Source organism: Mytilus trossulus, chromosome 3, assembly GCF_036588685.1.
Source record: "Mytilus trossulus isolate FHL-02 chromosome 3, PNRI_Mtr1.1.1.hap1, whole genome shotgun sequence".
Lineage (NCBI taxonomy): Eukaryota > Metazoa > Mollusca > Bivalvia > Mytilida > Mytilidae > Mytilus > Mytilus trossulus.
In genome coordinates, this window is record NC_086375.1 from 15,358,037 (window position 1) to 15,367,811 (window position 9,775).

Sequence of the window (9,775 nt, forward strand, 5' to 3'; positions counted from 1 at the left end):
GTAAGCTAATAAAGCCCCTCAGAATGACAAATGTAAAAATGTTCAAACAAGCAGACCAGAAACAGCTAATGAAAGTGTGTTTAATTGGTATGTTAAAGTATGTTTCAACTCCATCATGTAAATCAATGATATATCTATATTATATCTTCTTACCAATAATTTATACTTATGAGTAATTAAGAGGCTTTTAAAACTTCACCAGTAAGACTACAGACAGATTGTGAACATTATCTCTTTTAATTAAAACACAGTCTGTTACAAGTATCATAACATTGATTACATGACTCAGTATAGGATTAAAAGCACTGTGATTATCATTGCCTTGAACACAGAACAAAATGTGTCCTTTGTCTTGCTTGCAATATGGCTCCAACTTAGTTAAATCCAGGTTTGGCAGGTGACCTTGCGACCTGATGTCTCATTGAAAAGGACATGTGACCCTTAATGCAGATTTATTGGTATAAATTAAACCCTTTCGAAGTTGCGTATAAGTGAGTAAGTTCTCTAAAGCTAGTTTTAAACATTACTTCGCAACCTAAGCGTGTATCCTACTGAAGGCCCTTCAATTAATGACCAAGAATACATGATACAAGGGTGCTAATCCAATGCTGATGAAACTCACATTTTGAAACAAGCATTACATGTCATAAGGTTAAAGAGCTGCATACTCATTACCTTGTACAAATATTTGTGATTTACTGAAGATTCAATAGTCCTTGACATCATTTTTATCGTTCAGGAACTGCTTCAGGGATTCCCTATATAATCCACCAAATTTCCCCACAAACGGGGGCCGGAGGCGCTCCCCTGGATCTGCCTATGAGATGTATCAAGCCTTACAGACATGTAAGCGTTACAATATTTCTATACACCATTATCCACAATTTAGTTGACAGATTGCTCATAGTACCTGAAAAACAGGCTGCGCAATGCAAACTTGACAGTGACTATTAATAAACCATGGAATTTAGGTCAAGCACATGCATATTAACCCTGCCACCGTGTCAGATATGTAAACCCTATAAGCACAATATTCGCTTAATGTAATTGACATATTCTTGAAATATCTGAAAAACAGACCAATCCATAATAATCTTAATTCTGTCAAACAAACCAAGAAAATAAGGTCAAGGTCAGATGAAACATAGCATACAGAAATGTACACCTTTTATTCATTTCATACACATAATACATGAAAAGTAACCCAATACTTTTCCTAAAATCCTTTAAAACATACAAAGATTTAAAAGTCAATGAAACATGAAAATGAAGTCAAGGACAAAGGCATACGACAGACAAACACCTCGTCACATAGGGCATCACTAAGGATTTTATCGGTCAATATTAAGTTTCGTGGAACCTAAAATTCTCAAATTCTTTCTACACACAATTAAATCAAGATTATCTAAGCAGGCGAGACATTTTTGCTTTTAATTTGCTTTTTTATATTTGTTTATGCTTATTAATGATCGTCATGATTGAATATTAAATAAACTATTATTACATTTACTTTATCAATTTTGTGTGCCTTTTCTGTTGCTTAACATTTAAAAATATATTTTGTCGTTTATATATTAGATTTTTGTTTATCAAATTACTCCAGGGGTTTTTGACCGAATAACGAATAACGCTTGAGTCATCAAGAAGTTTAAAATGAATAAATCGGACAACAAAAATAGAAAGAGAAATTTGTAAGATCTGTTTGTCTGTACGTGAAGGGTAAAATAGTGACTGTGTTGGATGTATGGATAGTAAAAGAGTGAGATCGGGGAGTGGGGAACAAAGTAGCAAGATTTTGGGATATGAGCACACCGTGTCACCTGCTCATAGATTGAGTTTTCAATACATTGGGTAATGAATTCCAGTTCAATGGGACGTCCGAAACCCGTTTCGTCCGTATTAGATGTGTCTCGCTGTGACTTGGCATGTTTATGTGCTTTTGGCTTTGACAAATGTGTCACAGTGTAGAGCTGTTATGTTGCGAATATTAAATAATAGCATTAACGGTACCAATTTATTTTATTGTACCGAATTTCATCAATAAACGTTTCTTATCCAAGAAGCCAAATTATGAGGAAAAAAACCTATAAACCAAAAATGATAAAACGTGGAACCAAAGCCAGGCAAGGAATCGGAGCTTAGCATGAAAAAGTCATGAAGTTTAAACAATACATGACTTTTTTCTATTACAAAAAATATAAAACTTCTATAAATAATTTTATTGTCCCTTAAGATTTCTATGAAAATAAACTCATCATAGATACCAGGACTAAATTTTGTACAGACGCGCGTTTCGTATACAAAAGACTCACCAGTGGCGCTCGAATCCCAAAAAGTTAAAAAGGCCAAAAAAGTACGAAGTTGAAGAGTATTGAGGACCAAAGTTGCTATAAGTTTTGCCAAATCCAGCTAAGGTAATCTATGCCTGAGGAAGAAACGCCTTAGTATTTTCTTTAAAAGATATAAAATCGCATAGATTTAAACCAAATCTTTATATTATTTAAAATGTTTACCGGCGAAATATAAATGACAAAATCTGCTAATATTATCATTAATCAAAAGCTGTCTGTAACATATTTAAATACATTGCGTGTCGATTGGTTTTAACATAAGTTTGAGCTGTTTGTTAATGGATGTAAGCAAAGAAAAACATTTCATTCTGTCAGAAAATCTTTTTTAAGCTCAAGCAAACCTCTCCATTGAAAGTTCTTGATAAATATTGTGCTCTTCAGTCAGATTGGGTATATTTTAATCATCCTTACGAGATTCACGGCACTTCTCGAGTGATTTCGTGTCACAATTCTTCTGAATATAACCAAATGACCAATATTTAATAAAATAGAAAGTCCATTGGGATTTATCATAAAGATCACAGTTTATATTAGGCGATATTGTCAGAAGTCTTGTAAAAGCATAAAGAAAAAAGGAAGCCATTGACAGCTCTGTATATATTTAATTCCATCTGATGTAAATCATGTAAAGCTAGGGTCTAATTAGGATAACGCTGCCTTATAGTTACGGATAAAAGAGATTTCAATTACATATATTGATATATATTGCTATTTTTCCTTGTCTTCTTCTTTATTGAGGTTTAGGTCAAAGAAATGCCATCAGAAACATCTAACATATCAAACGACTTTTTGATGCTGAATATCGGTTTGAGGTAACACAGACACTGAGAACTTGTAAGCAAATACAGTTGGTTCAATATTTCCTTAACAGAAAATAACACAACAGAACGGTCAGTGGTAATGACAAATGGCACATACAAGAACGATCAGTGGTGATAACAAACGGTACACACAAGAACGATCAGTGGTAATAACAAACGGTACACACAAGTACGAGCATTGGTAATGACAAATGGCACATACTAGAACGATCAGTGGTGATAACAAACGGTACACACAAGAACGATCAGTGGTGATAACAAACGTTACACACAAGAACGATCAGGGGTGATAACAAACAGTACACAAAAGAACGTGCAATAGTAATAACAAAAGGTACACACAAGAACGATCAGTGGTGATAACAAACGGTACACACAAGAACGATCAGGGGTGATAACAAACGGTACACACAAGAACGATCAGGGGTGATAACAAACAGTACACAAAAGAACGTGCAATAGTAATAACAAACAGTACACACAAGAACGATCACTGGTGATAACAAACAGTACACACAAGTACGAGCAGTTCAGTGGTAATAACAAACGGTACACACAATATCGAGCAGTTCAGTGGTAATAACAAACGGTACACACAATATCGAGCAGTGGTAATAATAAACGGTACACACAAGAACGAGCAGTGGTAATGACAAACGGTACACACAAGAACGATCATTGGTAATGACAAACGGTACACACAAGATCGAGCAGTGGTAATAACAAACGATACACACAATACCGAGCAGTGGTAATGATAAAACGGTACACACAAAAACGATCAGTGGTAATAACAAACGGTACAAACAAGTACGAGCATTGGTAATGACAAACGGTACACACAAGATCGAGCAGTGGAAATAACAAACCGTACATACAAGAACGAGCAGTGGTAATAACAAACGGTACACACAAGAACGAGCAGTGGTAATGACAAACGGTACATACTAGAACGAGCAGTGGTAATAACAAACGGTACACACTAGTACGAGCAGTGGTAATGACAAACGGTATACCCAAGAACGAGCAGTGGTAATGACAAACGATACACACAAGATCGAGCAGTGGTAATAACAAACGGTACACACAAGAACGAGCAGTGGTAATAACAAACGGTACACACTAGAACGATCAGTGGTAATGACAAACGGTACACAAGTTCATATAACAGGAAAGGTATTTCACTCTAAATACCGATAAGATCAAACACCAAATCATTAATGATAGCAATAACGAATCAGATAATGCTCAAGGATTCTGAAAACAAGCTCAAAATACATTGGATGGCTTTACGTCGGAGAAGACCGTTCATACAAAGACAGAGCTTGTGAATTGTCATTGGTAGATTTGTACAGAGTTTCCATTCATTCTGGAAAAATAAAAAGCGTTTCTGAAAAGCGGGGTTTTTTTTTTTTTGTATTTTCCAAGACACGCCTTTTACTATTCTTTTTTTATTATTTCAGAGAGAAGGCTTAGTAAATATTGCCTCAAAAGCATCATTGCATAGTTTCTGCTATTCATATCATGAGAAAAATAACTAGTCTAACTATACAAATCTTGGTTTCAATTATAGGACCAGATGCTGATTCTTTTACTAAATCTATGCAAATTTTATTCAAAAATATTGGTGATTTTTTAACAGGATGTTTAAAAGTCAATTTTTACAATCAAAAGAAAACGTACAATGCCCCCATTTGGTGCGAGCACCGGTATCCATAGAGTTAAAAATCAAATTAACGCGACTTAATTTCCGTTATGAATTTCTTTCTAATGGCACATTGTCGCATATGGTATCGCTTTATAATTTCGACTATGTTTCCAGTACTATTGGCTTATGGCTAAAATCTTTATAACGTGCAGTAATACCTTTTTTAATTGTTTGCTCCATTCGGCGTACAACAGGAAGGACAAATCCATCCATCTTTTTAAGAAAGGAAGCCATGATTACTGAATTGTACTTGCCAATTTATTCTGTGTGTGACAAGATAGGAGCTGATGATAAATTAAGGTCTTAGAAACATGTCGAGATTACGGGAATATAGATGTGACAATTAACAGCAACCTAGTTTTATAACACGTTATATAGTGGTCAATGTCTAATTATCCACCATGAAATGTGGGTGTTGAAGAGGGTCTAAACTTGTTTCACAGTTGTTGTTTTTTTCTCTCTCTCAGAATAATTTCAATCAAAGTACTGAAGTACTGAACATCATGCAGGTGGTCGCAAGTTCTGGCTGATGGTCACAGGCACTTGTCTCAGAAAAAATCATATCTCTATACCTGAAAGTTAGGTTAAGTTGCATAGATATAAATTGTTTTCTGAGACAATACCAAAAATATTTTCATATCATTTATCTATGTTCTTAAGATATATTTTTATGAATATTTATTGATGAAATTAATATGTAATACGCACAAGGAATGTTATTTTGCACTCGATAATGTCAACGTATATATACGATTTACACGAAGTGATTGGTGCTGAAGGCTGTGTGCAGAATTTTTACACCAGGATAACACCTAAATGTCATCCCCTGTAAAGAGTAAGCAAGAGTTGGAAAAAAACAAATCAAGAGGTAAAAATTTTAAAATCGCACGAAAGTTATGAAAAATAACACAATGACCATAAAAGAAATGAAACACTTTGCAATATTTATTGAAAAACATTAAAATAGAGCACCATGGATCTTATCACGGTCGTGAACTTGTGAGCTCCTGTAAGTAGTTTCTGCTTTACTGGTAATCAATTGGACACATGGATGCGAAAAGTGAAAATATCAAGTCAAAATAAAAAAGTAAGGGAAGTCAATTGGGTATTTACATCATCTCATTCTCTTTTTGTTTAAAGTTAACTTTCCTGTTCTATATTCTTTTCTCTTTCTAAACATGAGTTGTAACCCCATAGGAACCATGTCCGACTTCAACTAGGGCTGTCATATTTCCGTATTTAATTAACCACAAAATATTTAGCTGTGGAATTTTTCATAAAAAATATAAATTAAAACAATAAAAGGGTTCATCAACCTTTACTTAAACAGGGAAGACACCGTAGGCGTGGCATAAAAAAGCTTAGATCTCGCACACCAATAACCTCTTTAATCTGACTCTACCGAGTAACCTTCTGTGTAAATAGACACCTTTCGTGCTCCTCTAAAATCAATATGGTAATTTCATTTCTTATTTATTCCACTTACAATCAGCATCTATTCTGGTTGACACTAAATTTTCACTTCCAATGGCTCAGAAATTTCTTGGTTAATGACCATGTACCGTTCTATATAATTTTATTACTAGCTATAATGATCACTGATAATAAGGATGAATAAAATTATGCCAAGTCATTCATGGGTAAGCAGTATCATTTCCTGAAAATTAGGCGGTAGTGGATTCCAATTAATTTATATTCTCTTTATAATCTACAATCACAAAGTATATATACAATAAACTTTGGACAACAAGTATGCCAACAAAACTGCTGAGCATACTCTTTTAGCCAATCCCGTATGCACCTGTAGTAACACAATTATAAGTAATGTGTACTGTGTACACTTAACAAATTTATATAGAAGTGTTATCATTTATCAGCAGGTATGACAATTAAAAACCAGAAAAATGGCAAGACATTAACACATATTGTCATACAACAGCTGTAATTATAGGTATCAATTGGGTGACAGAAAAAAAAAGACTCACCTAAGATCTTAACTAAAAACAGCTTATTATAGTGTTATTGCATCTGACAAATTCAAGACAATGGCACTATTCCTGTTTAAACAAAACATAACAAGTCCTCTCTCTATAACAAGAGAAACGATAAGTCACTTCTATGAAAATAAGTTGTAGATGTCTCATTTCTTCTTGGCCGGCGCCATTCAGATATGAGATGACTATATCTTATACATAAAGTTCTTCTGTTTAACCAGTGAAGCATATTGACATTGCTGTTTGAAACTTCATGTGAGCACTCTTTGGTAGATACTTTAATATTGTGTATCCTTGTTTTGTCGACAGTGATACCGAAATACTAGTAAGTGTTTTGGCTTTTCTATGATTTTTTAAGCGTTTTTCTGATCTATTCTGGGACTGTTATACTATTTTAGTTTTGGGCTTTGTAAATTAAGGGTGAAATAGTGTCACAGGACTTGTTGGTCTTTTAACTATACCTAATGTTATTCATTGACCCAATGGATAGTCTTTGAGTGCATGTTAGATTCATAAACTAGTTCTACAACAACATTATAGTCGATGGCCTTGTTTGGAGTTCTTTCTCATTTGTGCATAGTTACAATACATAGCAACACACATTCGGCACTCCTCGGTAGAATCCGATTATATCCTTCTATCTCAGATGAGGCTACGGAATCGGCCGAGTTGAGACGAATGTGTATGTACACTCAGATCTGTGGTCAATTGTGATTGCCAATCAAACACCTATCCGACAGGAACAAAAGCCTACTGGCGAGGATATAATCAACTATATACGCCATTCAACAATGAACAACCCCATAGTTCCGAATAGTAAGGCTATCAAAACCTCCGAGATTGCAGTTAGATATCTGCACACAGTCGAAACTGTAGTATCTCACATACATTTGCATGTACACACAGTCACTATGTAGGGAAACATAGTCTGACAACATACAAATATGTAAATACTAGTAGTCTCTATGTACGGCAACAAATGATTATATGGATTCACTTTGTATGGCAACAAATAAATGTACGCAGTCCTTTTGGTTGGCAACATATAACTATAAGCAGTAAATTTGAATAACAACATAAATGTTTATGTCAAAATAGAAATGCATGTATTCACTCTGCATGGCAACGTAGTGAATTTGCTTGGCATCCCCTTTTTGCAAAGGCACGGTTTCCCAGGGACGGTTAATTTTCTATTAGGGGAGGAGTCTAAATGAACCGGTGCACATGTTCTAATGTTCTCCTTATTGTTGTTGGTCTTTCTTGTGAGTTTTGATTGTCCCTTTTGGTATCTTCTGTCTCGTTTTTAAATGTACATACGTGGGATAAATGGATAAACTTCTGGATTATAACAGTGAAAATACAGTATTTGTTCGATATATAGGTTCATGTACTTTTTGTATAAATAATATTGGCAATACATTAGCCATTCATTAATCTTAAGATCTTGACATGTCCGTGGCATTATTTATTCATTTTATCCACACCATCACGTCATGGTAAATTAGCCCCGTCAGTATTTCTTGGATTCAGGAAATAAATACAGATTTTCATTATACATATATTGGAGTGATGGTTAGAAAGAGATCGATTAACTTTAGTTAGCTATCAAACAAAAATATGCGACACGTTTTTGTCAAGGGCTTCTGTCATCTGTGAAGTTAACATTTTCTAACTCAATAACCTGTCTTTACCAGGAAATGTTGATGTATACATGTATTTGTCTTAAAATGTGTCGTTTTGATGCATTTGTTATAAGTATTTTTACGTCATGTCAACCGTATGAATTGTAGTTTTATGTATGTCTTCTTTCAATCGGACGATAAGAGGAATAGAATAAACATCAATGAGACAACAACATTAAAAAAACAAGAAATATCAAACAGCAAGACCAAACAGAAACATTTACACGTACACACCTTTTAAAAACAAAAATTGATGAAAAAAGGCAGTTTGGATATAATTGCATTATTGAATACTAATGGACTAGCATCATCGGTAAATCAGATGGCCTCAACATATTTGTTTCCCTATCTTGATTCAGCTGTATCCAAGTCGAACAGCTTGGTTTCTTGGGCAACAGAAACAATCATGTCCAACATGTACCCATATGCGGATATCGTTGACATCGGCAATGTCGACACGATATCGAATCGATATCGATAATTGCTTTGAACCTCCACAACACACTAAAACATAAATATCTCGACACGATATCGAATCGATACCGATTTTTTTTTCAAAGAATAATATGTCCAATATTACAATGGACATTGCGATTAAGTTTATAGAAAATTTAACTTATTTGAAGTGGAATCTGTGGAGTGTAGGAACCCTAAGGAGAAGATGGAAACTAATTTGAGCCCTTCAAAGAAACCAAAAACAGTTTGAATTGATAGTTTAGAGGTGTAAAGATCTAAAAGAAAAAATGAACACTTGTTTGAAATGAGAACAAGGTTATGAATCAAAATAACACATTACGAGAAAAAAATTGAATGTCGTTATCGTCGATATCGACTCTAGTTTAAGATGAATACAAAGTAAAATCTTTATATAGTATAGAATGTATGCTACACATTACAAGGAAAATTTAAATGTTGATATCGACAACATATTCAAAGGAATAATTCGACACTTGTTTGAAGTGTATTTAAAATTCCAAATTAATGCTTCAAATAACGAGGGGAATTCAAATGTCGAATTCGAATCGATATTGTCGATATCGTTGATATCGTCGATATCGACACTAGTTTAGGATGCATACCACGTAAAAGATTCAGAGCAACAAATGAAAATTAGAATGTCGATATCGACACCTACAACTGAATCAAGACAGTTTACTATTATATATGAAGTAGAAACCTGATCATCGATATCGTTGGTTGAGATCCACACATACAGATG